The sequence below is a fragment of the Gracilinanus agilis genome, chromosome 1 (assembly GCF_016433145.1).
Source record: "Gracilinanus agilis isolate LMUSP501 chromosome 1, AgileGrace, whole genome shotgun sequence".
Classification (NCBI taxonomy): Eukaryota; Metazoa; Chordata; class Mammalia; order Didelphimorphia; family Didelphidae; genus Gracilinanus; species Gracilinanus agilis.
Window position 1 is genome coordinate 567,450,934 of NC_058130.1, and position 27,173 is coordinate 567,478,106.

Consider the following 27,173-nt stretch of genomic DNA (forward strand, 5'->3'; position numbering starts at 1 on the left):
TAATTTGTTAATATATGCACTCAAGGATATAAATTTCCCCCTGAGTACTGCCTTAGCTGCATCCCACAGAGTTTGGTAGGATGTCTCATCATTGTCATTCTCTTCAATGAAATTGTTGATTGTTTCTATTATTTCTTCTTTAACTAACTGGTTCTGGGGAATCATATTATTTAATTTCAAATTAGTTTTTGATTTGCCTGCCCAGGTGCCCTTAATAATTATTATTTTTATTGCATTATGATCTGAGAAGATTTATTATTTCTACTCTTTTGCATTAGTTTGCAATGTTTCTATGCCCTATTACATGGTCAATCTATGTGAATGTACCATGTGCAGCTGAAAAGAAGGTGTATTCCTTTTAGTCCCTATTTATTTTTCTCCACATATCTATTAAATCTAATTTTTCTAGGATTTAATTCACCTCTCTTACCTCTTTCTTATTTATTTTTTTGTTTGATTTATCTAGATCTGAAAGAGGAATATTTAGATCTCCCACAATTATGGTTTTACAATCTATTTCCTTCTTGAGATCTGCCAGTTTCTCCTTTAGGAATTTGGATGCTATGCCATTTGGTGCATACATTTTGAGCACTGTTGTTTCCTCACTGTCTATACTGCCTTTTATCAGAATATAATTACTTTCCCTGTCTTATTTAATCATACCTATTTTTACTTTGGCTTTGTCAGAAATTATGATCACCACTCCTGCCTTTTTTTTCTCTTTCAAAGCCCAAAAGATTTTGCTCTGGCCCTTGACCTTAAACCTGTGTATGTCCACCCACCTCATGTGTTTCTTGTAGACAACATGTGGTAGGATTTTGGTTTCTAATCCATTCTTCTATTTGCTTCTGTTTTATGGGTGAGTTCATCCCATTCGCATTCAGAGTTATAATTATCAGTTGCATATTCCCCAACATTTTGGTATCCTCTCCTAGTTCTGCACCTTCTTCTTACACTATTGCCTTTTAAACCAGTGATTTGTTTTAAACCAGTAACCCTTGTCGCCACCCTTGATTTATTTCCCTTTCTACCCTCTCCTTTATTATTCCCCTCTTTTTATTTTTAAGGCCTAATGAATTCCCTCCCCCTTTTTTGACCTCCCCACTCCCCTTCTCCCCTTGGTTTATCCCTTCTGACTTTCTCAGTAGGATTAGATAGAGTTCTATATCCCAATGGATATAGCTACTCTTCCCCCTCAGAGTTAATTACAGTGAGAGTAAAGTTTAATTATTAACTCTTGATGCTCTCTTCCTCTCCTCTCCTTCTTATGATAATATTCATCCCCTCCCCTTCCCATGCCCTCTTTCTGTGTAATAGAATATCCTATTTTTCTTATTCATTCAAGTTTCTCTTGGTGTCATCTACTATTCACCCCCCTCTTTCCCACCCACCCCCATATCATCTTATACCATTTAGTACTCCAACCTCTCCCTGTGAATAATTCTTCTGATTACTATAATAGTGGATACTATAATAGTGGATAGATGGTTGGCAACCTTTTTGACCGTGAGAACCATAAACGGGTAGAGAAGGAAGAGGATGGAGGCAGAAGAAGCTGGAATATGGGGCGGGGGCTGAAGGGCCTCCTGGGGCACATCCTGGGGCTCTGCCCAGACTGGCATGTTGGGAGATGGAGCCAGATATGGCTTGAGAGCTATATGTTGCTGACCCCTGTCCTACATGGATCAAAGAAAGAGGGGAAAAAACTCTTTATGTACTTAAATGTTTGGAGAAGTCATTTATTGTAATGCTATAACTAGAATAGAGATGTCCAGGATTTGGGGAAATGACTGAATAAATTGTAGTATATTGATGTTATAGAATGTTATTCTATTATAAAAATTAGAAAAATGTTTGTAAAGTGACATACAAACAATTGCTTGGAATAAGTAGAACAAGAAGAACCATTTTAATCTAATATCATTTTTATAAAAATATACAAGTTTGGGAGTAGCTAGGTAACTAAATGGATTGAGAATTGGGCTTAGAGTTGGGAGGTCCAGTTCAAATTTTACCTCAGACACTTAGCTGTGTGATCATGAGCAAGTCATTTAACCCCCATTGCTCAGCCCTTACCACTTGTGTTATTGTAATATTACAAATATTACATAGTATTGATTCTAAGATGGAAAGTAAGAGTCTTAAAAATAATGAATTTTGAAGACTTTATGAACTGATAAAGAATGAGCAGAACCAGGAAAATAATTAATCCATGTGCGAATTAAATATCTAAGGGATCCCAAATCCAGAAAGACTCGTCTCAGAGATAGGTACCATTGAGTCATGTGTTTTAATTTTCCAGCCATTCCTGGGCAGCAGAAGTCAATGCATGTCATGTGGTGAGTGCTAAGGTGGGGACTGAAGTAAAACCCTGGCCAAAAATCTGGGTAGGAGGGATTAAAATGTGGTTTAAAAGGTCAGTGGGATAAGCCTGAAGGCTCTGACATTTTTCTTGCTCTTCCCTCTCTGCCTGAACAGTCTCGCTCTTACCTTGCCAGGCCATCTGACTCTCTCAGGGCTCATAGCTTCTTTTTTTTTTTTAACCCTTAACTTCTATTTATTGATTTATAGGTGGAAGAGTGGTAAGGGTAGGCAATGGGGGTCAAGTGACTTGCCCAGGGTCACACAGCTGGGAAGTGTCTGAGGCTGGATTTGAACCTAGGACCTCCCGTCTCTAGGTCTGGCTCTCAATCCACTGAGCTACCCAGCTGCCCCCTGGGCTTATAGCTTCTTAAACTGGGAGTGGGGCCAAGAAAAGCCCAAAGTAGCTCAGGTTGCAACTTATTTTGGGGAAGGAATTTCTTAAAAAGGGAGGTTTGGATAAGCTGCTCCTGGCCCTGAAGGAACTTGGAGTCAAAGGATTGGACTAAGCCTGGAGACCTTCTAGTTAGACTGCTCATTCTCTCTCTCTCTCTCTCTCTCTCTCTCTCTCTCTCTCTCTCTCTCTCTCTCTCTCTCTCTCTCTCTCTCTCTTTTACAAATAATAATAAAAATAAATTTAATATGTCTGCAAGATTAATTTTAATTACAACATACATTNGCTCTCTCTCTCTCTCTCTCTCTCTCTCTCTCTCTCTCTCTCTCTCTCTCTTTTACAAATAATAATAAAAATAAATTTAATATGTCTGCAAGATTAATTTTAATTACAACATACATTAAGAAAATATCATTGAAAAACAACAACAATTTTCAAGTGGAAGAACTCTGATCAATTAAATGATAGTAAGTGATTAATAAAATTATATGATGAAATATGCAGTCAACTTCCTGATAGAGAACTGATAGGCTCAGACTCAAGAGTGAGACATAAATATTTTTCAGACATGGCTAATGAAGCAATTTGAGGGAATGACTGCATATTTGTCACATACATTTTCCTTTTCTTTTCTTTTTCCTAGGGAGTAAAAGAGTGAGAAGGAGAGAAAATGCATTTCTCTGAATTAAAAAATAGGGATATTTATGCTCGTGCTACCTACAGCTCAGTTTCAGGAAGATGAAAAGGAATAACACATGTAAGGCATTTGGTAACCATAAGGTGTTATGTAACTATCAGTTATTGTTGCTAATGATGACCTTTTGTGGGTGGAGATTTTTCTATTATTCAAAATTATACAAAATAACATATTCAAACTACCAGTTACTGCCAATGAATTCACACACATATTTTAATAAGGAATTTGAAACTTCAGTAGTGTGAAGTGCATGTAAAAAAAGTATTCCAATGATAAATAATATATAGTACAGCAATCTTGGGAAATATGCCATTCTTTCATAAAGCAACAGTAAGTTTTAGAAAGTCTTCTTTGCAGGAACTCAATCATGTAATCTAATCAAACCACAGCTAATATATATCATATATATTTCTAATTAAATTTTTGGTTTTCATTAAGAATGACATGATTATTTCCATAATCTGACTTTCTATCATATTTGAAGAGCATTTTGTGAGCTCAATACAAATATAAGAAACAGAAACTTTGGGGTTTTAATATGGACAATTTGCTATGGAGCTTAAAGTGTTTAAGAAAATTTATATATTGATTCTCACAAGTGTTTTTTAATCATAGAAAGATATTTCCATAAAATAAATATTTACAATTTTTTCAACATCAAATAAAATCTGCACATTTCTCAGAAACATTGCATATTGATTATTTATAACTTCAGTAGCCTGAGAGCTAATACATTAGGTCACAAAAATGAGATTTAAAAAAAATTTCTACATGCTGGAACAATGAAGCTAATAATATGAACCAAAATATTATTTTAAAAATCACTGAACAAATGTGGGAGACGGGATGTATGATCATAGAATAGGTCATTTCTTTGTGAGGGTGGAGATCTGAGGGATTTAGTGGGAAAATTTAATTTAACAATATAATGTTAAAAAAGACAAATTAAAGTGTATTAAATGGAGCAAAACATCCAGAATGATGCCTTGGGTTGGTGGGTGGAACATTGATTTTAGAATAAGAAGAGCTTGGGTATATATTTGATCTGCTATTTTCATAACAATATGGCCTTCCCAGTTTCTCTTTTTTTGTAAAACAGGGTTAACCATATAACATTTATCTCAAATAAGCATTACAAAAATGAGTACAATGATTTTAAGTTATCATGAAGAAGATTTTATTGTCAATCTATAATGACCTAAGTAAGATAATCTGTGTTGGATGTCACATTTTAAAGACATTTAATAATGGAAGGCCTAAGAAGGGTAAAAAAGGAGTGTAAAGAGTCTTAAGATGATGTCCTATGAGCATTGGTTGAAGAAATAGAGATATTTAGACTAAAGATCAGAAGATTTGGCATTCAGATATTTGAGGACTCTCATGTAGAAGAGTGGTGAAAATAGCTGTTCTTCAGAGAATAGAACTAGAAAGAAATCTGGAAAGAGATAAATTTTATTTCAATATAAAGAAAAATTTTCTAATCTTTCAGGTAACTATTTAATAAGCACTTAAGTGACTGCTATAGAGACTCTAGGAGCCTGGATGATGGCTCATCAAGAATGTCACGGTAGAGATTCTTGCTCCCAGATTAGTTAAACTAGAGGACTTCATTCATTCAGTAAAAATTTATTATGTACCTATAGTGCATTAAACTCTGACCCAGGCATTTGGGAGCAGTCTAATGTTCAGATAAGACATGAGCCCTTCTACAGGAAACATTATAGTCCAGGAATTCAAAGCAGGACATACAGTGAACTCAAATTGCAAATAAATTAGGTACTTCTAAAAGAAAAAAGCTGTGACAGGATAGAGGACATTGGTCATGATGAAGTAGGAGCAAGTCAGCCATGGCTTCCAAAAAGAATGGACATTTGAACTGTTATAAAAGATTGATTTTAATACCACCAGTCATAATGAATAAATGAATAAATGGATAAAGCTAATATGGATAGAATATTTAGAATTTTTGCACATTTTATCTCATTAGTATTTGGGGAGGGAGAGTGGAGGGATGCTGACAGCTGGGAAAGATGGCCCTTGAAAGGAGTCTGGCAGGTAGTTAGCCATTCCAAGAAGTAGAGGTGAGGAGAGAGAATATTCCAGGTTGTGTTTTGTGAAACTGGAATGATAGGCTTTAATAGAGATCATCAAGTCTAACCCCATTATTTTTCCAAGTGTGGAAACTGAGGCTCAGATAGATTATGGTTTATTCATAGTCACACAACCAGATAAAGTCAGAGCCAGGACTACCGATCAAGTTCCCTGATTGCAAATATCTTCTTTCTAAGAATCCTAATAACAACACCCTTTATTTATAGTCTGAAAAAAAAGATGGAAAAATTTCAATTAAATGTTGTAATAAAATAATAACAAACTATTGCAAATCCTTAAAAATTATTGTTCTCATATTTTTCTACCCCTATTATCTACTACTTCCTCTGTCAATCAATAGAGTAAATCAATAAAAGCCTTCATAAAATAAGTAATTTTACTAAATATAGAAAAAGTTAAAAAGTAAAAGTAAAAGGAGGAAAAAAATGATGAATATTTATAAAGTGTACCAGGCATTGTACTAAGTGCTATTACAAATATTATCTCATTTAATCTTCATAACAACCCAAAGAGGCATACTTGTTATCTTCCCTATTTTACAGTTTGAGAAAACTGAGGCAAATATAATTTAAGTGACTTGCCCAACATCACATAGCCAGTAAGTATCTGAGACTAGATTTGAACTCAGGTCTGCCTGGCTTCAGGCCCAGCACCTCTACTCCAAATACCAGCTGCTTTTCTCTGGGGTAAAAGCAAAAAATACTGCCGTTGAATTCATTGAGCCATTGATGGATCTAGGCTAAATCTGTTTCTTTATTTTACTCTGAAGAAATGTATAAGAACAGCTTATCATACTTGCTAGAGTAGAAGGCTAAAATGCTTTCCCTTTCCATTTTTAATTGTGTCTCCATAAAGATAACATCTCTGGATTATAGTGTCTGATTCAGCTGCCTAGTTTGCATTTAAAATATTAAACACAGTTAGCTAGAAATTAATAGCTATTAGGACACAATCGGTTCTTGGGAATTTTTCTCTTTAGGTGTACCTCTGCAATAATTAATCTATTTATAGTTTCTTCACTCATAAAACTGTGACTCTTTTGTTGTGTTATAATTGAAAGAATATTGGCTTTTGAGTTGGGACAATTATTGGCTCTTACACTAGTTCTGTGACCTTGGGCAGAGCAGTTAACCTCTCTGATTTTTCACTTTCCTTATTTTTGACACGAGGAAAATAATTATTATATATACATAGATATGTGTATATCATTATATATAAACTCATGGAACCAATGCAATTCCTTTCCCTAAAGACAATTGTGATTTGGAAGAAAAAAATAGACTGAATTTGAGTTTCTATTTATTCGCTCACTAAGCATTTAGCACCTACAAAAGGCACAAATAATAATTTTTTTTAAATTTCCTTTAGAATGTTACTTTTTGATCCACAACATGAGTGAACTTGTTACTTAGATTTCAAGTATTTTTTAAAGGCACATATTCTTTCAATTAAAAAATAGAGAAGTAAAATTCTCCCAGCTCTCAAGATCACATTCTAATGAAGGAGACAGCACATGGGGTTTTTAGTTGCAAGTCAGGTAGAAGGATTCTATGGTCCTTATGGTACTATGGCTAAGCATACGGTAATGTATCTTTTCTAATGGTATTTTCATTGATAAAATTATATCGTTACTGATTTTGAATTTTTGACAATGTCAAGGACTTGGCATTATGAATTTTCTTTCGGGGTATTCAGTAGCTAGGACTAGATGGTGTCTGAGGTTCATTCTGGCTATAAGTCCATGATTCTGTGGTCTGCTAAGGAAATTCATTTGGGGAGGGAACATGGATTAGTTGACAGTTCACTGGACTTCAAAATGAGAATAGCTGGTTTCAAAAACTGCACTGTAATACTTAATGTGCTCTCTGACTTCCTGTAGATCATTCAATCCCTACGTGACTAATATTCCTCATGTATAAAATGAAGAAGTCTGACTCCATTATCTTTAACATCCTATATCAGATCCAAATCTATGATACCATACCCCACTCACATGTCTGCTTCCATTATTAAAATCTTAAATTACTTGTGGTTTATTGTAACACCTTCCTACTTGGGACTTTTGTACTTTTTGTATCTACTTTCTGTACTCCATCTTTTATACAATTGCTAAAATAAAATTCTTGTGACATAGGGATGAAAGAAAAATCAATTCCTCTGGCATTTAAGTTACTTTACAACTGTGCTTCAGCCTATTTATCCAGTTTTATTTATATTATTCATTTCTATGCTCTCTAGGTTCTGTCTAAACAGATTTTTTAGTTTTTCCCAACTAGTTTGCCTTTATGCTTAAGGATAAACTATGCCTTATGCCCGAGATATATTCTTTATCTATTTTCTCCCTCTATATCTTCTTTGGGTTCCATCTCTTCTGAAAACTCTCTCCCATTATCTCTTCCCAGTTGTCAGTATTCTGTGTATCTTCAAATTTTCCCAGAATAATTTGTCTGTATCTATATATTCACATGTTCATCTCTTTATTTATCTCTCTATGACATATCTATCAACATATATAAATATTTCTCTCTCTCTCTGTCTCTCTTTTTCTCTTCCCAAAGGTAGGTGATATCCCCATTTTACAGTTGAAAAAGCTGTCAAACAGCTGTTAAGTGTCTTGCCTAGGGTCACAAAGAAAACAAGTGGGTTAGGCCAAATTTGAACTCCATGTCTAATATTCTATTTGGTGTGCCACCAGCTTTTTTTATACCACTAGTTGTTTCAAATAGCTCAAGACCCTGATTAGTAAATGGTAGTTCCCCTTCCTCCTCCCAAACCATTAGTCCTATTTTTGCTCATACCTTTCACCATCAAGAAAAGAAACAATCATCATATATGGGGAATTCCACTTTTTTTGTTACCACCAAAACCATTTGCCATAGAGAAAAGAATGGGACTAGGAGTAAATGAACTCACCCAACCCTAGAACCCATTTTTCCCAGAAAGAAACCTCTTGGAAATGTGGCCCAACAACTGCTTATTTTAGTGCTAGAGTTCTAGCTACTGAATACCCCAAAAGAAAATTCATAATGCCAAGTCCTTGACATTGTCAAAAATTCAAAATCAGAAACAATATAATTTTATCAATGAAAATACCATTAGAAAAGAGACATTACCATATGCTTAGCCATAGTACCATAAGGACCATAGAATCCTTCTACCTGACTTGCAACTAAAAACCCCATGTGCTGTCTCCTTCATTAGAATGTGATCTTGAGAGTTGGGAGAATTTTACTTCTCTATTTTTATCTTCGATATTTAACAGAATGCCTTGTTTTACATAAGAATTGTTTAATAAATTAATTTTCATTCATCCAATCATTCATTGTGCTTTCTCTATTATACTAAGCTTAGTAAAGAAAACCAAATAGGCAGACAAGCAAAAAAAAAAAAAAAAGAAAAGAAAATTTTCATGTAAGCAGAAATATGTTATACTTGAAAGAATTATGATTTTTAAAATAACTATTGAGATAAATGAAGGTAATACCTGGCTCTTCTTCATTTTCTCATAATCATAATCCACATTTCTTTAGTATTTTAATATTTACAAAGGACTTCACTCACAACAATAATAGTTTGAAAAATAATTTGAATATTTGTACAGAGTACTCTGTAGAAGAAAAAATTTTGGGAATAAAGTCAGCAGACCTGGGTTCAAGTCCTGACTATTCAACTGGCTAGCTTTCTAAACATGAAACAACTGATCAACCTCTTTTAGCCTTAATGTCCTCATATATAGAATGTATAAAACATTACTGTTATTAGCCTCCTCAACCATTTTGAGAAAATCACTTTATATAAATAAATCTGACAAATATTTATCAAATATTACATGAGGAAATATTCTTCAATCTGTTTTAAAAATATTAGACATAATGCCACTACATATTTTGAGATTTCTCCTATAGTTTTTCTTCAGTTATGAAAAGAATTTTCAGTTAGATGAATTTTAAGAATTGATTAACAAAGTAAATTTAGCAATTTTTGTATACCCATTAAGCACTAAGCTCTTTCAGTGAGATTCATCTATAAGTAAGAGGCATTCTCTACCTTCCAATAATTTAAAAATATAATTGTAAGAATAAGAGAAGAAATAAACATAGTATATGACTAGAGAAGATATATACAATAAATTATGCAAAAATATGCTATGAAAGTTCACTTCTGGTTGGAGGCATCAAAAAAACTTTGTGGTTGAGTGTTAGCTATCCTTAAAGGATAGGCATGATGTCAAAAAAAGCATAGAATGATACATGTGTATTATGAATATGAGCATGATTGTGTATATGTGTATGTGTTTGTATGAACCAAGATATGATAAATTAAGGAATGCAATCATTAATGTATGAAAACATACCTTTTTTACCATTGCTCCACAACAATTTTCTCATTTCTCCAACTTCCTTTTCCTCACAAAACATCACTAAAATTATGGTTTGACAAATGCACACATGTATATTTGGTTTATTCCATATTGTTTGAGATTTAAAGAAGGATGCTATTATATTGCTCACTTAGGATATTCCTGTATTCCATGATATGAGGAACATTCAATTTTAAAAGTAAACATTCTTCAAATAATAAAGAGTTAAGAGTCAGAAAAAGAGGAGTGTCAAAACCACAAATACATCCTTAATATCTTCTTCCCACAGGTAACAAGGATAGAGAACCTCAGAAAACTAGGAAAATTGTTGATAGTTTAAAACTTGAAGGAAGAGAGAACAAGTGAGCAGAAAATTGGGTTTGACATTTCTAAAAAACATGGGTCCAAAGGAAGGAGGAAGAAATTTTTGGGATTTAAGAAGTTGATAAATACGTATTACTACTTGTGATTTTGTTCATCATCAGAAAGAAGCATGTTCATGAAAATAAAAGCAAGCCTACTTGAGAAGCAAGATGCAAAATATAACCAATACTATTGCTTCTGTATAGGAATAATAATATTTATAGGATGGAATGAAGTTAAATTGAGTCAAATTGAATATGATTGTCATAAAACTTTGAACATTTGTTTTGTTTTATTCTGCTTCTTCTCTATTTTTTGGATTTATTTTGGAACTTTATATCATATGGCACCACATTTAGCTAATCTTCTAAAATATACTGGCTTTTACTTAGTTCATAATTAGCATGTACTATTCAATAAATGGTCATATGGCAATAGCTGAATTACACTTGGAATATTTACCAATTAATTGAAGGTTATTCACAATTTCACATTGTCACCACCCTTATTTTTTTGTAAATTATTCAAGCGATTATGGCTAGGTGGGGCCTGCTATTGGAAATCAAATAAGACAAAGAAGATAATTGCTTTCCAAATATTAAATTAAATATTAAAAGGAGTAAACTGCAGGAAATATTCCTTAGCATTGCTTCCCTTAATTGCTCATTTGAGGACTAAATGCTCAATAGTCTCACTATGAATATAGCCAGTTATCACTGCTTTGCAGGCACTGGAGTCAGATTTATCTTTGTCTACAAAATCTAGACCAGCTTGTAAGCTAAGAGACAATGAAACATTAAAAAGAATCCCCTAGGATCCCTAAAATGAATTTATGTTTCATGGATAGATGCCTACAGTTCCAGACAGTCTCTAATTATGCAATTAAACTCTAATGACCTTGCAGTAAGTGCAAGACCTCAAATAAGTCAATTTGTGTAAGTTAAAGTAAAATAGGCAAAACAGATATCATCTAAAGTAGAATCATTCTAGCACTGTTGATTTCTCAGTTCAAATAGAAACATGTAATAATTGAAAAATAATTTATATCCTGGGGATATGAAATGGCAATTGCATAGTTAAATTTATATTTAAATGCATAAATGTATATCTGCATATTATAATTATGTACATATATATATGGTGTCACACACACACACACACACACATATATATATATACGTACGTAAGCTGTATACAGAATAAGTAAGAAACAATAGAGATGGTACTAGAATTAATGATTTAGGAAAGGTTCCCAGGAGAAAATGTGGTTTTAGTTGGATCTTAAAAGAAGTCAGGGAAGGCAGTAGGCAAAGTTGAGGAGGAATAGCATTTAAGCATAAAAGAAAGTCATAGAAATGCTCAAAGCAGAAAGATAGACTGTTTTTGAACACCAAGGAGGGTACTTCCATTCAGTTGAAGTGTATGTGATAGGGAATAAGATATAAAAAGGCTGGAAAGGTATAGAGAGGTGGGGAAGAAGCTAGGTAATAAAAAGTTTGGAATGCTAACCAGAGGATTTGTATTTGATCCTGGGAGGACAAAGAGAGCCACTGAAGTTTATTGAGGAAGAGAGTGACTTGTTGGAGCCTGCCCTTTAGAAAAATTACTTTGGTAGCTATTCAAAAGATGGATTGAAGTGGGGAGAAACCTGAAGCAGGCAGATGCCCCCAAAAGGCTGTTTTAATAGTCCAGTCATGAGTTGATGAAGACTTTTACTAGAGGGCCTTTAGTCTATAAAGAAGAGAAGGAGGAATATTTGGGACATAATGCAAATATGAAATGAATAATCTTCTGGAAAAAATTGGATCTAAGGAGTAAAAGATAGTGGGAAGCTGAAGATGACTCTTTATTTGTGAGCCTTCAATGAGAGAGAAAGTAGAGGGAGGTCCTAAGGGGAAAAAATGATGAGTTCCATTTTGGACATGTTGAGTTTAAGATGTCTTTCTAGACAACTAGCTTCAGATGAAAGACAGTTACAGATGTGAGATTGGAGGTCAGCAGAGAGGTTAAGTCAGGATAGATAATTTCAAAATCTTCATCATACAGATGACAATTTAATCCATGAGACTTGGTGATCACCAAGTGAAATAGTATAGAAGGAGAAGATGGCCCAAGATGGGAGATACAGTTAGAGAGCATGATCTGGCAGAATATCCAGAAAGGGAGACTGAGAAGGAGAAGAATGAGGAGAGAGCAATGACCTTAAAATGTGGAGAGAAGAGAGTATCAAAGCAGAGAGAGTGATCAAAAGTGTCAAAGTCTAGAGGGAGGTCAAGGAGAATAAGGACTGAGAAAAGGGCATTGGACTGGGCAGCTAAATGATTATAGATACCTTTGTAGAGAAAATTTTCTATTAAAAGATAATGTTGTAAGCTAGGAGTTGAACAGAGAGTGAAAGGGATGAAAATAGAGTCACCTATTGTAGATGACTCTATGAAGAAATTTACCCAGAAAAGGTAGCAGAGATATGGGATGATAGTGAGAGAAAACCAGCCAGCATTTTTTGAGGATGCAGGAGACATCAGCATATTTGAAGGCATTACAGAATGAACTAGTAGAAAGTGATAAAGAAATTATATATTAGAAATTGTAGAGGAGGTAGTATGATGGAAGAGATGAGATGGAATGGGATCAATTAAAGAGATAGATAGGACAGCTGTGATAAGGAGTAAGGTTGCCTCTATGTGACACAGGAGTGAAGGAGAATATGGTGGCAGAATGCATCTGAGTGATAGGAGATGAGCAAGAGGGGAGAAGAGGGAACTTATGACAAATAGTATCAATTTTTCTATGATAGATGAAGGAAAGAGAAGATAAGGGGAGAGAGGGCCATGAGATATTGGAGGAGAGATTAAAAGATTTTGAAAAGCCACTTTGGAGAGTGGAATTGTGAGTTGATAAGGCAGGCATAGAAAGTTTGTCTAGGAGCTGTGAAAGCCTAGTTGAGATTGTATAACATAAATTTGTAGAACACAGTCAGAATTATAGTGTGCTTTGAGATCTCCGCCTTCAAATCACTTCATATGTACAGGAGTGAAGAAAATGATGGGTGTGATCCATAGCTGAGGCCTGGCAAGGTGTAACTGGAGATGCAATGAGGGTACTAGGGAGTGAATAGAGGAGGAGGGTGTAGAGTTGAATTGGTCAAGATTGGGAAGAAGTGAGATTAATTAGTGCAGAGAGGATGGTCTGGGAGAGAATTAAGTGATTAAAAGATTGCAGGCCATAATGTGGAAAAAGAGTAGGTTTTTGTAAAGAAATGCAGAGAGAGATACTAAAAAAATTTATAAATTATATGTGGATAAGGGATTTGAGAAGTTTTGAATGTGGAGGTAGCATATTTGTAGTGATAGAAAAATTAAGGGTATGACCATCTATGTGTGTGACCAAGGTGGGTTAGAGGTATATAGATTATGGAAAGTGAGTAAGCTGAGGAATTGAGTAGTCTGAGTAAGGTAGAGTCGATATATATGTTGAGTCCTTTAGCATGAGGGCAAGAGTTGGGAGAAGAGAAACAATGTGAACCATGTAATGATCTAATTGATGAAGAAAAGGGAGTGAAATGTAGGTTTATAAAAAAAAGGTATAAGGATTTTTATTGGAGGTAATTATGAATAGCATGAACCTCAAAGGAGGAAATGTTAATGAGTGATAAGATTGGGTGGGAGAAGAACCTGGAAGTTGCAGTGGGGAGCAAAAGGTCTTCTAATTCTCTCACCTCAACCAGTGAAGCAAGGGGAATGAGTGAAAATGTGGCCAAAACTAGAAGGGTGACAAGTGAGGGGTTACATCCTGAATGAGGAGCCAGAGATCAGTAATAACTAGTAGATAGAAGGAATAGGAGAGGAAATGACTTAGGATTAAGTCCGTTATCTATGGCACACCTAAGACACTATAGATACCTGTCCATAGGATATAGTGAAAAAGTAAAGTGGTATTTGGCTGAAATGTTGGGGCGAGAGAAGTGAGAGTTATTGAAAAAAGGAATCAAGAGATGGGGTTGAAGAATTTGGGATCTGGATGAAGAACTATAGGAATACAGAATCATTGGGATGTTGATGGCAATGCAAAGTCAGATGATCATATGAAATGTTTCACTTTTATTCTTACTCTTCCCTCCAGGCAAAAGTTATTGGGTAAGGGTAAAGCAAGAGAAAAAACACCAACTTTCCTTTCCTCCTCCCCCAGAAAACAAGTGTAGCAGGTGATGGAGGTCCTGAGGTGAAAGGGAAGATTGCTCTTTTAGGTACTTGAGGTTCTCCACATCTTAGTTTCAATGTGGTTGCCAAGAAATTTAGAATTTCTTGTATAATTTTAATCAATCAGATACTCTGGGGGTTAAATATAAGACAATTTCTGATCCTTAGTTTTTATGGCCAACCACTCTGCTGATGTAATGAAGTTAGTAGGTAGTAGTAACTTTGCCCTGATATACAATAGAAAGAGCACTGGATTTAGCAAAAACCTGGTTTGAATACCCTGTGTGCTTTAGTAATTCACTTCACATTTCCAAGGCTAGATTCTTCATTTGTAAGTTAAGATAATAATCTCTAAAAGAGCTTCAGAAGTCCCTTTCTACTATGGATCCTCAGAGTTTATATTAAGCTGAATATTTTTAACATCAATCCTCCAAGATTATATTTGGCTCAATGATATCCTTGCCTGGCACCACTTTTTTAGGCTTCTTCCAACAAATGTCAATTTTCTATCTCTTAATTTCTGTCACTAATTATTTGGGTGGCTCCAAAAGGAACCAGCAAAATCAGAGATTAAGGAACAGAAATTACCATGAATCTATCTACATTGTAGAAGAAGCTACAAATCAGGGGAAACCTGGAAGTGTACTTTTATTTTATCAATTAAATTCTTGATGAAGATTTAAGGAAATCTAGATTTTGTAATAAAAATTACCTAAGAGATTTTCTGGTCAAATAACTTTATCTTAGAGGTGAAGAAATTGAGACTCTATGGTATTCAAAGTAATTTTTGGTAGCAAATCTCAGAACTCAAGAATTTAACCTAAATCTTCTGTCTCAAAATCTGTTATGCTTTCCATAGTAATATAGTTCCTTTCAACATCAGGATATCTAGAAATCTTCATATAGTTCATCTGCAATTTGTATCACAATCAGGAATTAGTGAAATGTGTGAGTCACACAGATAGTGTCTCCAGGGAGCACAGGGAAATTTAAGAAATCACAAAAGTTGGAAATGATAGCAATTCATTCCCAATGCGCTAGGGAAGGATGATCAGTAGGGTACCTTTAATTCTATTATCAGTTATTAGCAGTTGAAAAAGAGAGGAAAGCAGAGCATTTGAAACTATTAACAATATATGAAAGTCAGTTGCACAAATAAGTTTAGCTCATAAGAAAAGACAGGATGAGTGTCAAACTGTTATAAAGATATGTAACATTGTTCAAGTTTTATTAATGGATGACGTCTTGGCCGTACCTTCTTCAGGTAATATCAAGGAGATCAAGATTTTGGGCTGAGATGGAAATTTTCCAGCATTTTCTTCCTTTTATTGTTCCTACAAGTTTATTCACTTTCAAGGTTAAAATAAAACTGTCCATGATAGGAAATTTCTTCCCTAACCTGTAGGCATCCACCTTCAGTGTCCTATTCTCCTCTGTGGCACATGTATAAAGAGTGAAGAAGAAAATGTCCATTCACCAATCTTTAATTAATAGCATTGAAAATTAGTGGGAATGGCACAATAAGCTTAGCACAACAGTTTATCAGAAGAATTAGACAAGTTAAATGAGTTGTCTTAGGAGGCTGTTGTTCTATCTCATTGGATATCTTCAGTAGAAGCCTAAATGAGGACTAATCAGTTGTCCTGGGATGAAACTTCTTTTTTTTTTTCAGAGATAGCTGATTTCATCACTTCTCAGCCTTTTGCCTAAGATCAAGTGTAGTATCAGAGATAGCTGATTTCTCTGGCTAGTGAGGTTCTTCCCAAATAAAAAATTATGTGACCCTATAGGAGCAAGAACCTTAATACCAAGAAAAATTAAAGTTTTCAGACTTAGATTTTTTGCCATCAGAAAGTAAAGATTGTATTTGTGGTGACTTGTATAGAGTCTGTAACCTAAGTGGCACACTTTGCTTGGAGTCAGGAAGAGATTCATTAAAATTTGGCCTCAGGTTTACCAGCTAGGGACCCCTGGACAATTAACTTAATCACTGATTCAGGTTCCTCATTTGTAAAAATTATTGTAATAGTCCCTACCTTTTGGGGTTCTTATAAAAATCAAATGAGATAATAGTTGTAAACCATTTAACATAGTGCCTGGTAAAAATGTTGTTATTAATTTTATTATCTTTATCACTATTGCTAGAAAAAGCTACTCTTTCTTCCAAAGCCAAGTTAATGTTGGATGCATAAAGTGCTGTTTGGTTTTCTGTAAGAAAAGAACAAGTGGCTAGGGTTGTATCGCTGCAGTCTACAGAATATGAAGAAAAATAAATATTTCAGAGCAAGAAAGAATAGGAAAATATTAAAAATATGTTAAAACTATTCAAACAAAATCAATTTAAATATTTGCTTGTTAACTGTAATATAAAAGAAGGCGCAAAAGAGGATTCCACAGAATTTTTAGACAAATGTACTTCTAAATTGAGAAATTTGAAAGATCAAATATTTGTAATGGCTCAGAAGCCACATAAACTGAATTATATGTACATACACACATATTCACACAAAACATATATATTTTTGTGTGTATATATGTATGTATGCATATATACAAAGGTATGTGCATGTATAAATACGCATATACATGTTCAAACATTTCACATGGATATATGCATATAGGGATATCACATGTAAAGTTCTTAAATGTATGTACTGTAATAATAAAAGAGAGCCAGTGATCAATGTTAAGACAGAGGGGGAGAGATAGAGAGAGAGAGAGAGAGAGAGAGAGAGAGAGAGAGGGTTATTATGATGATAATAACAGATAGTTTGGAGAAGCAGATAAATGTGTCAGGGCCAAATAGAGCTTGAAGTCAAGAGCCCTAGATTGACAGGCTACAGTGAGGAAAGGAGGGGGCTAAACACTCCTGGCTCTCAAACCCCTCCCCCTCTACCTGCTTCTGCTTCAGTTGGTAATGAAGACAGGAATAAGATTCTTCTGGTAAGTTTCTCTTATGGCTGAAACCCCAATAATGTTCCTTTTCATAAATTTATATTCCTCACAGGTCAGTTAGAGGAGATATAACAGCTAGCTATCTAACAGTTGAGGACAGAGGAGATCTTCTTTAAACTGGCAGCCAACAGGATTCAAACTAAATATACAGACTGAATTGTAAGTATCTTCCCAAATAATTATCAGGCACGGATTTGAAGGTAAAAAGTTATATTAGGAATTAACAAGGAAAATTAGAGTAGTCAATGAAGGGTTTAGGATAAAGGAAAGGTGTCCCTGATCTGTTAAATTGATGCCCCTTCCCCCCTCCTCACTGGAGGGGATGAAGCATTTAACTAAAACTGGCTTTTTTGCTATAGATAAATATCTTACTCTCTAATCACTAAGTAATTATATAATTATATTAATGAAGAATAGTAATAACAAACAGGCTAACTCTATGAGTAGAAACCACTGGCTTAAGCTACAATGGTCACCTCAGGAGAAACCCCAAGTCAGGAGAGACAAGCAGAGTATCTGCTCACATCCACTCCCACCAATTAACTGTCTTCAACCCTTCTCAACTGCCCCTCACCCAAAGTTCTCCAGGGGGGGGTCCCCTGGAATTCTGGGTGAGGCTCTCCCTGTACCTTTGCAGGGATTCCATGCTTTGCATCTGCACACAACAGGGTCTATGAGGTGACTCTCCTGAAGCTCTCTCCTCCCTCCAAATATACACTAGGAGACTTCAAGGGGGTGTTACCCTGAAACTGGGTGACCTGGGTGCCGCCCTACAGGAGTTGGGGGCAAGGCCTCCCTATAAGATGAGGTATGTGATACCCTAATCCGATTCTGAATGAGGGCGGGGTTCACGCAAACCTCCCCCAAGGTCAGTCAACTTCACAGTGGGTGGTCTGGCTCCAAGATGGAGGCAACCAGACCAAGTTGAGATTTCTCTCCCCCTCGTTGTCTCTCAGGCACTCTGGAATGCTATCTGACTAATGAGTGGCTTTTATTCAGGGATTGGGGAAAGGGGTAAAGGGCAGGGGGATTTGGGGGTGCCCTCTTCTCTATTTCTATGGGGTCCATTACTCGGGTGGGAACCTTTGGGGTTCCCACTCCTAAGCATCTCTCCATACCCCTTCTCCTTCTGTTTCTGTTTCTATTTCCTATTTCTATCCTTTTCTATAATTGTAAGTCAAACTGGAAAGTTAGCAAGGTTGGGTAATGGGAGAAGGAGCCTAAGAGATCACTCCCAAAATGGATACCAAACAATTAACTGACTCAATGATTGAAGTCTTGCTGGATGAGAAGCAATGGGATGTCTTTGACCAGGGAATCAGGGTTTCAATGTCCAAAGAAAGATCCTCAGGAAGCCCTCAGGACTGGATCCAAGCTGAGATGTACACCTCCTTCCTCTCCCAGTCCTCAGCTGGAAGCCCTTTTCTCCTCCTCCCTCCTTCGGAACATTCCCAGAATCCCCCTGGTCTCCACTGTCACCAACTGTCAGTCACTCCTTCTCTGGCTCCTTTTGTCCCATCCCCCTTGCAGAAATCCCATCCTTACAGTATGAAGTAGATATGCTATATATATAGATACACACACACACATATAATTTATCTATCTATCTATCTAAATTTGGCAACTAAGTAGTATAGTAGATATAATAGCAGGTTTAGACTCTGGTAGACCCAAGTTCAAATCCAGCCTCAGACATTTAATATCTATGTGATACTGGGCAAGTCACCTAACTGTTTCTTATCTGCCAAATGAGGTAAAGAGAGAAAATGGCAGACCACTCCATTATCTTTTCCAAAAATACCCAAATGAAGTCATGAAAAGTCAAATGCAAATGCAAATGACTGAACAACAACAACAAAATACCTATATAAATATGCACACATGTAAGCACATATCTCTTCCACACTGAAATTTCCCCCATTATGGTTTCAATCTATCCTAGGTTGGCATAAGGAATTAAATAGGAATTTAAGAAAATTCATAAAAGCTATAGTCAACAGATGGCTAGTAGATCACATAGAAAAAGTTTAGAAACTCATCAATTTGTAAAGCATATGTATAATTGCAATCTAGACATTTTTATCATATCATTTTAACAAAGTTTATATTTTAATAGCATAAATATAGGGAGTTTCTTTTTAAAATTTTAGAGTTAAAGCATGAGAAAAGAATGAAAAAGTCAAAACTCATATATATTTTCCAGATCAGGGGGGTCCTAAGCCCCTAACCCTCATGATGTGGAAGGGATATATGCATGTAAATAAATAGATAGATAACTAAATAAATATTTATATATAAATATGTGTGCACATATATATCATATACACATATATACATATATATTTACCATTATATATCTGTATGGAGACAGAGACAGAGACAGAGACAAACAGAAAGACAATGACAGAGAGGATTGGAAGGATTTGGATAGAGTGGGCACTGAAATATTATTTCCAAATTAAATTGATTAGAAATCCATTATCTTTGTGGAATTATCCCTTCAAAATATTTAGACCAAGTGTAAAAATTAACGCCAAACTAGATCAAAGTAAAATTGTGAGAAAACACTGTTATAATACTAGTTAAAAACATTTTTAATCAAGCTTGTGTCATAGAAAGGCACAAAATTGATCAGAGGAAAGTCATTGATCTGAATTATAATCACCTCCTACAAAAGTTTAATTAATATTAGGCTCTCACCACAACAAAGAGGCCCAGAAAACAAAGGAATATTTTCAGCCAGCAAGAAGTTGCCTTCTTGCTGAGAATAGTATGGCATCCAAATGTAATAAAGATTTAGAAAGTTAGCTCATTTGCATAGTATCAGATAGGAATAAGGTGGAAGATTATGAGATGCACTCAATTAGTTCTGTAACTTTATTAATGTGGGTTATAGGATCATAGCTATAACCGATCCACTGAAATCTAGCAAAGAGACTACTGAATCCAATACCCTTATATTACAAATAAATAAATCAAAGTAGCATGGATAAGCTGCAGCTAGTAAGTATCTGAGGTTAAATTTGAACCCAATTTTCCTGATTCCAAGTTCAGTAAATTTACCTGAACACTACAATTCTCTCCAAAAGACTATTTAATAATATCAATTATAATACAACTATGCCCACTCATCCTATGTAAATTTTGCCCTTTTGTTCCCATATTCTCAAGATAGGAGATCAAAATCTTCCTTCATTTCTCTTGACATTTTGAAGGTAAAGATGGAACACATAGACGTGATTATCCTTAATTCTTACATGACAAAACAATGGAGAATTCTCAAAAAAGAAGTCTATTGAATGTCATTAGTAAAACTAAGAAAGATCAGAGGATCACGGAATTTTAATGTTAAAAGGGTGAACAAAATTATTTAATTCAACATCTACATGAATAAAATATGTCATGAGTTTATATTGAGTCTTTCCTTGAAGTTTCAAATTAGTTAGAATGCACTACCAACTGAGGTAGCCAAATTGCTTTTGGATAGCTCTAGTTTAGTGGTTCCCAAACTTTTTTGGCCTACTGCCCCCTTTCCAGAAAAAAATATTAGTTAGTCCCCTGGAAATTAAATTTTTAAAAATTTTAATAGCAATTAATAGGAAAGTTAAATGCACCTTTAGCCATCACTGCTCCCCTGGATCACAGCAGTACCCACCAGGGGAGCAGTAGTGCCCACTTTGGGAATCACTGCTCTAGTTCTTAGAAAGGTTTGCACTTTGTTCACTAAATTTGCCTCTGAAACTTCCACCAACTTCTTCAAATTCTGTCCTCCAGGTTCAAACATTAGAATTCTAATACCTTCTACTTTGAACCTTTATGGTTCTTAAAAAAAATTATACAGGCAGAAAGACATCATGAGTCCTGTAGGCACACAATTGTGAAAACAGAGTGATCTATTGTCAAATTATGTGATGGGAGGCTAGCATGGTAATTGAGTATTAATACTGTGTCCATTCTCCTTTCCTTTCTCTTGGCTTTTCCTCAGGACATACCTCACCTCAATTTCAAAGGGATCTTTTACTCCAGATTACATGTCTAAACAATTTTAATAAGTTTTCTGACTTTTTGCTATCCATGCTCTATCCTTCCCTCCCTTTCCTTCCCCTTTCTAAGATGGCAGGTAATCTGATATATATTTACACATTCACAATGTTGTGGAAGAAGGTACATATTGCTTATAGAAGAAAAAAAAAACTCAAGGAGATGAAGTGGAAGACGATATGCTTCAATCAACACTCAGACCTCATCAGCTCCTTCTGTGGTAGTGGATACCTTTTTTCATCATGTCTCTTGGAGTTGTATTGGATCTTTGCATATAGTTAACCTATTTGCAGTTGATCATTATACATTTTTACTGTTACTGTGAACAGTGTTTTCCTGGTTCTGCTCACTTCACTTTGTATCCCTTCGTGAAAATATTTCTAGCTTTTTTTTCAATTTTGTGACTGTTCTATTCATCATTTCTTATGGTACAATAATATTCCATTACAATCATATACTACAATCTGTTTAGCCATTCCCCAATTTATAAACCAGTTTTAATTCTTTGCCACCATAACAACAGTTGCTTTAAATATTTTTGTACAAGTACGTCTTTTCCCTCTCTTTATTTATGAATCATGTATCTATTTTGACTTTTTCTTGGTATAGGGTGTGAGATGTTGGCTATGCCTATTTTCTGCCATACTGTTTTCCAGTTTTCCCAGCAGTTTTTGTCAAATATTGAGTTCTTTTCCTAAAAGTTTGGGTTTGGGGATTTGTCAAACACTAGCTTGTCATGATCATTAACTACTCTGTATTAAGTGCCTAATCTAATCCACTGGTCTAAATTCCCAACCAGTACCAACCAGATTGTTTTGATAGTGATCCCTTTATAATATACTTTGAGATGCAGTATAGCTCAGTCATCTTCTTTCATATTTTCCATTAATTTCCTTTATATTTTTGGCCTTTCATTCTTCAGCTGAATGTTATTATTTCTTCTAAATCTCAAAGGGGTTTAAAATAGATTGAATTTGATAAGGGTTACAACAAATATGGCAGATATAGCTCAATTATTTGTCTATACTTGTGATTTCATATGTGGGTATAACCCCTAGGATGGCAACTCCTAATGAAACAAATTGGCAACTCATTTATAATGTTCAATCTCAGAGGATTGCTGGGAATACTGAGAGGTTAAATGATTTTTTCAATGGATATATATATTTCCAGTATGTGACAATATAATTTGGATGTTGGACTTTGTAAATCCAAGATAGGAGATCTCAGTCTACTCTTCACTACTTCTTCACTGGTTTATACGACTTACAAAGCTAGAAAACTAGTTTTCCACTACTGCAATGAGATCTTGATTATATGTGTGTCAAGACTGTCATTTTGAGTCTTATTTAGTTGCAATGAAATATATAGAATAAATCAGTAAAATATATTATACTCAAATCTGTGCTATAATCTAGCTGTGAACATGAGGTTCTGCAAAGCTTTTTGACATTAGAGAGGGCTCTTTGTACTAACAAAGGTTTGGAAAACTGGCCTTGAATACTTTTATCCTTGACATTTCAGCTTATTAATATTATGATTAAGGTAGGAATCATAAATATTGGTAGGAAATAATGACTTCTTATATTTTTATTAAAAGTAAAAATGAAACTACTTTTTCCTCCCTTTATGTAAAAAGGATACAGCAATGGAGTTTTACCAGTTATTGAGAATCCAATCTTTAGAACACAGTCTGTTTTGCCTGCTGGAAGCTTGAATAGAGGTGGGGTGAGACTGCTTCTGGAAATGCATGATGCTACACAATGGAGGACCACTGTCCATACTTTAGAGCAAGAATTGATAAAAAAAATTGCATATAACTTTAGAAATATAATATGTATGTAATTGTATACATTTTCATTTTAATAAAGTAGGATGTGGCTATAAGGAATTATCACATCCATGGCTAAATTCCAGGGGCAGAAGCCAGGGGCTTTTGCTAAGGAGATGACAGCCTGGCTACATCTAGTTGAATTAGACTATGCCAATCGGATATCCAGAACAGATATTCTAAGTGAAGGAATCCTAATGTATCCAGGATATTCTCCTTTGACCAGCAGTCTGAACAGTTGGTGTTGTTGTGCAAAATTACTAACCAGATGTCTAGTCCAGATGTATGGTCCGGATGTCCAGGTTGGATGCCTTGCTTCTGCTGATTATCCTCTAAGCATGTTTGTGGATTCCCCATGAAAGGAAGTACTTTTTCACCGAAAATCAAGCTTTCACTTTTGCTGCTTATTTTTCCACTATGCTCTATCTTGAATAAAAGCTCAGATTCCTGCAATATCCCAGAGGGGGAAAATGAGAGGGGAAAATATATGTAATTTTGTTAATAGAAAAAATATAAAGAATATCAGAGCTCTGTGAAACTATTTACCCAGTTTACCTAGAGGGAAGCTGGAGAATGAGCCCAGAGTTGCTATATGCTACTTACCTGTGTATTTTTTTAAAGAAAGAACTGAGATAAAATTCAGCAGTATATAGTTATGAAACAGCCAAGCAACTTGACAAATTTATATGCTTCCAAGAGATCAACTTGGGTGAAGCAGAATATCAGAACACAATCAGAAAATCTTAAAAAAAAAAAGGAATATTTATAAAACATTGTGTGTGACTTCTAAGGTCCAATAAATTACTACTATTACATACTACTTTTATAATACCTAAATCCTATAAGGTGGTAGATGTTAGTTTAAAAAAATCAATTACTCAGAATCCTGTTGAGTATTATTTACTCACATGGTTCTAATCTGCCTCCTCAAAGTACAAAATGCAATAGAGAGTCACTTTAGTCAGAGAAAAAAGTTTCTTTTGTTTTTCCAAGTGCAAATACCTGTGGAGTGGCTTCTATAATGCAGGGTAGCTTGAAGCAAATGTATTTGACAATTAAAGTAATTAAGAGTTTTTTATAAATTTTCAAGGGTTCCTACAACACCCAGGTACAGCTTGTTTTATGAAACAACAGTATAAATAAAACTGATATAAATAGGATATAGCAATGCCTGTCGATTTCATTTATAAAATGGAGTTTTTGAAAGAATAAGCCCTAGAAGTGTATGCATATTGGATGTTTCATATAATATCGTTAAGCCCTTTGCCCCTAAATTTAACTTGTATTTCTAATAATATTGCCTTGGATTGTCATGCAGTCAAGCAGTTATGTAAGAAATAAAATGTAATAAAACTGAAAAATATAGCATAATAAAAAGATTTATTGAAAACAGCACCATAAGAAAGGTGAACAAAGCCATATAAGTAACATTATTTAGTTTGTTTTCAATATTAAAAACAATCATATTATGCATCAAGGAAGAATATGAAAATATTTCTATCAAAAATCTTTTTTTGTATGTTAATCCATTCTTTCTAATAACACCCCTCCAATATTTATACTTATTTAAATTTCAGTAGACTATACAATATCCTTTGCTAAAATGACTGGGAACAAATGCAATGCTACAAAAAATTATCTTATTATTAATCAAATCAAATCAATTATTTATTCAGAGCTCACATTGATGAGTTTCTAAACTTTTTCTATGTGATCTACTAGCCATCTGTTGACTGTAGCTTTTATGAATTTTCTTAAATTCCTATGTGCCAAGCATTGTGCTAAATGCTGGAAATGCCAATATAAAAGATAGTTCATGATTTTAAAGGGCTGACATTCTAATGGGGGTGAACTAACACATGTAAAAGGAACTTAAAAGTAGGACTGGGGAGTTGGGGGTGGGGTGAGGGGCCATGAGGGATAAGGGAAGTCCAGAAGGGAAGGGGAGGTGGGGACTGAGCTTCCAACCTGAAGAAAATTCTGGAGCATTGTAGAGAAAGATGAGGAGATTCTAATGTAGCCCAGCTTCTTATTTCCCTTTCTCCCAGGTTATACTTACTGAATATCAAGAAAATATGTCTTTAATTTTAAGGGAGAGGGTGTCAAGTCCTTCTTTTGATCACATAAATATTAATGACCCTGGGAAAGTCCCTTAACCTCCCTGGTCCTCTGTTCCCTCCTTTCCAAAGTGGGAGTAGTGAATTACACTTAAATAATCAGGTCAAGATGCCTTCTGTGGTTTCTTTAACCTCTAGATTTATGAATCTATGATTCAACAATTAATAAATGTGCCAATTACTTGTAGAGATGGTATTTGCAAAGGAATTAAACCGTGTTGTTCTAATTAAGGAATGGTAATCATACTTATGAAAAAGTTCATAAGATCAAGGAAACTTGTATATTAATCCAGTTGTGTGGTCTATTGTGATGAATTTTCAGTGGAATAGTTGTTGGGTTTTTTTTAAACCCTTACCTTCCCTCTTAGAATCAATACTGTGTCTTGGTTCCAAGGCAGAAGAGTGGTAAGGACTAGGCAATAGGGGTTAAGTTACTTGCCCAGGGTCACATAGCTAGGAAAGATGGAATTCGTTTTTAAGGGGAAACTAAAAGAGTCTGAGGGATAAAATTTCCTAAATATCCTTTTTCTCTGAGTTCAGAGAAGTCCAGGTTCTTATTCAATAGGTTATATGGGAAATACCAGCATAAAATGGTGTGAGGGAGGGATTGGGAGTGAGGTTGGATGTGGAGGCACATCCAGGTTGATTATGATTACTTGAACAATTATTATAATTAGAAATTAGAATAAGAAAATGATGGAAATCATCTTTAACTACTTTAAACTGTTGAAGACTTGAGTGGACAGATAGAATGCAAAAAGTCTTTTTCTTAACACTGCTTAAATTTTGCCTCCTGATCTGGTATTGTTGGGACTTGATTATCTGCTTCGACTACAGCTTAGCCACTCTTGGGTTCAGGCACTCCTTAGCGATACCATCATTAGCACTTTTGGTTTATGCTTGATTAGAACCCAATTTGGATATGACTCTTAAAGGATCACTTTTCCTAAACCTTAGTGTTTGACCTAATCACTGGCTTACATGTGGGACCAAGGTGGCAGGAGATATTGTCCGATTCCAAAAACTATTTGTTATTTTGCATGTTTCTGTAGAGATCCACCTAGATAGAACACCTAAAGCTCTTTTATTTGTCCTCAGATGTCCTTCATAGAATTTCTGGAACTCAATGTGCACTTAGAATCTACTAGTAGGACATCATATCTTTAATTTTTGGTATTCTCTGAATAACCAGTTTAACAACCTCATAAGTGACTAGTGATGAGATCAGATGAAAGACTTTGAAGTTTTTATGTCCTTTGACCCTGGCTACATCCTCATTTCTCAAAGCTCACTCTGAATTTCAGCTTCTGACACACCCACTCCTCATCCTTTTATTGGGGGCTCCCAAATGTGGCAGAAGTCGATTGTACTTGTATCTTCAACCAATGGGATTCTTATATTAGGTTGTTATTACCTCTGACCCTTTACATTTGCAAGTAGAATGGTTCCAAGCAGGGCTCTGTTTCCCAGCAGGCTCCCCCTGCCTCTTATTCCCTCCTCTCTTCAGGATTTTTACTAAGGCACTCAAAGCAATTCCTGTTTGATGTATAAAGGTCCTTAAGTAGGATAGGAAGGATCCCCTAACCCACTAGGAGAACAGCTTTCATCATTGGCTTCCCTGCCCAGGCCCTGACCCATGCAAGTTCTCCACCTAAGAAGGGCGAAGCAAGTCATCTTTCCAAAGTTTGGGGGCCTAACTCTGGGGTCTACAAAGCTATAGCAAGGGCCTCGGGCAAGGGTAGG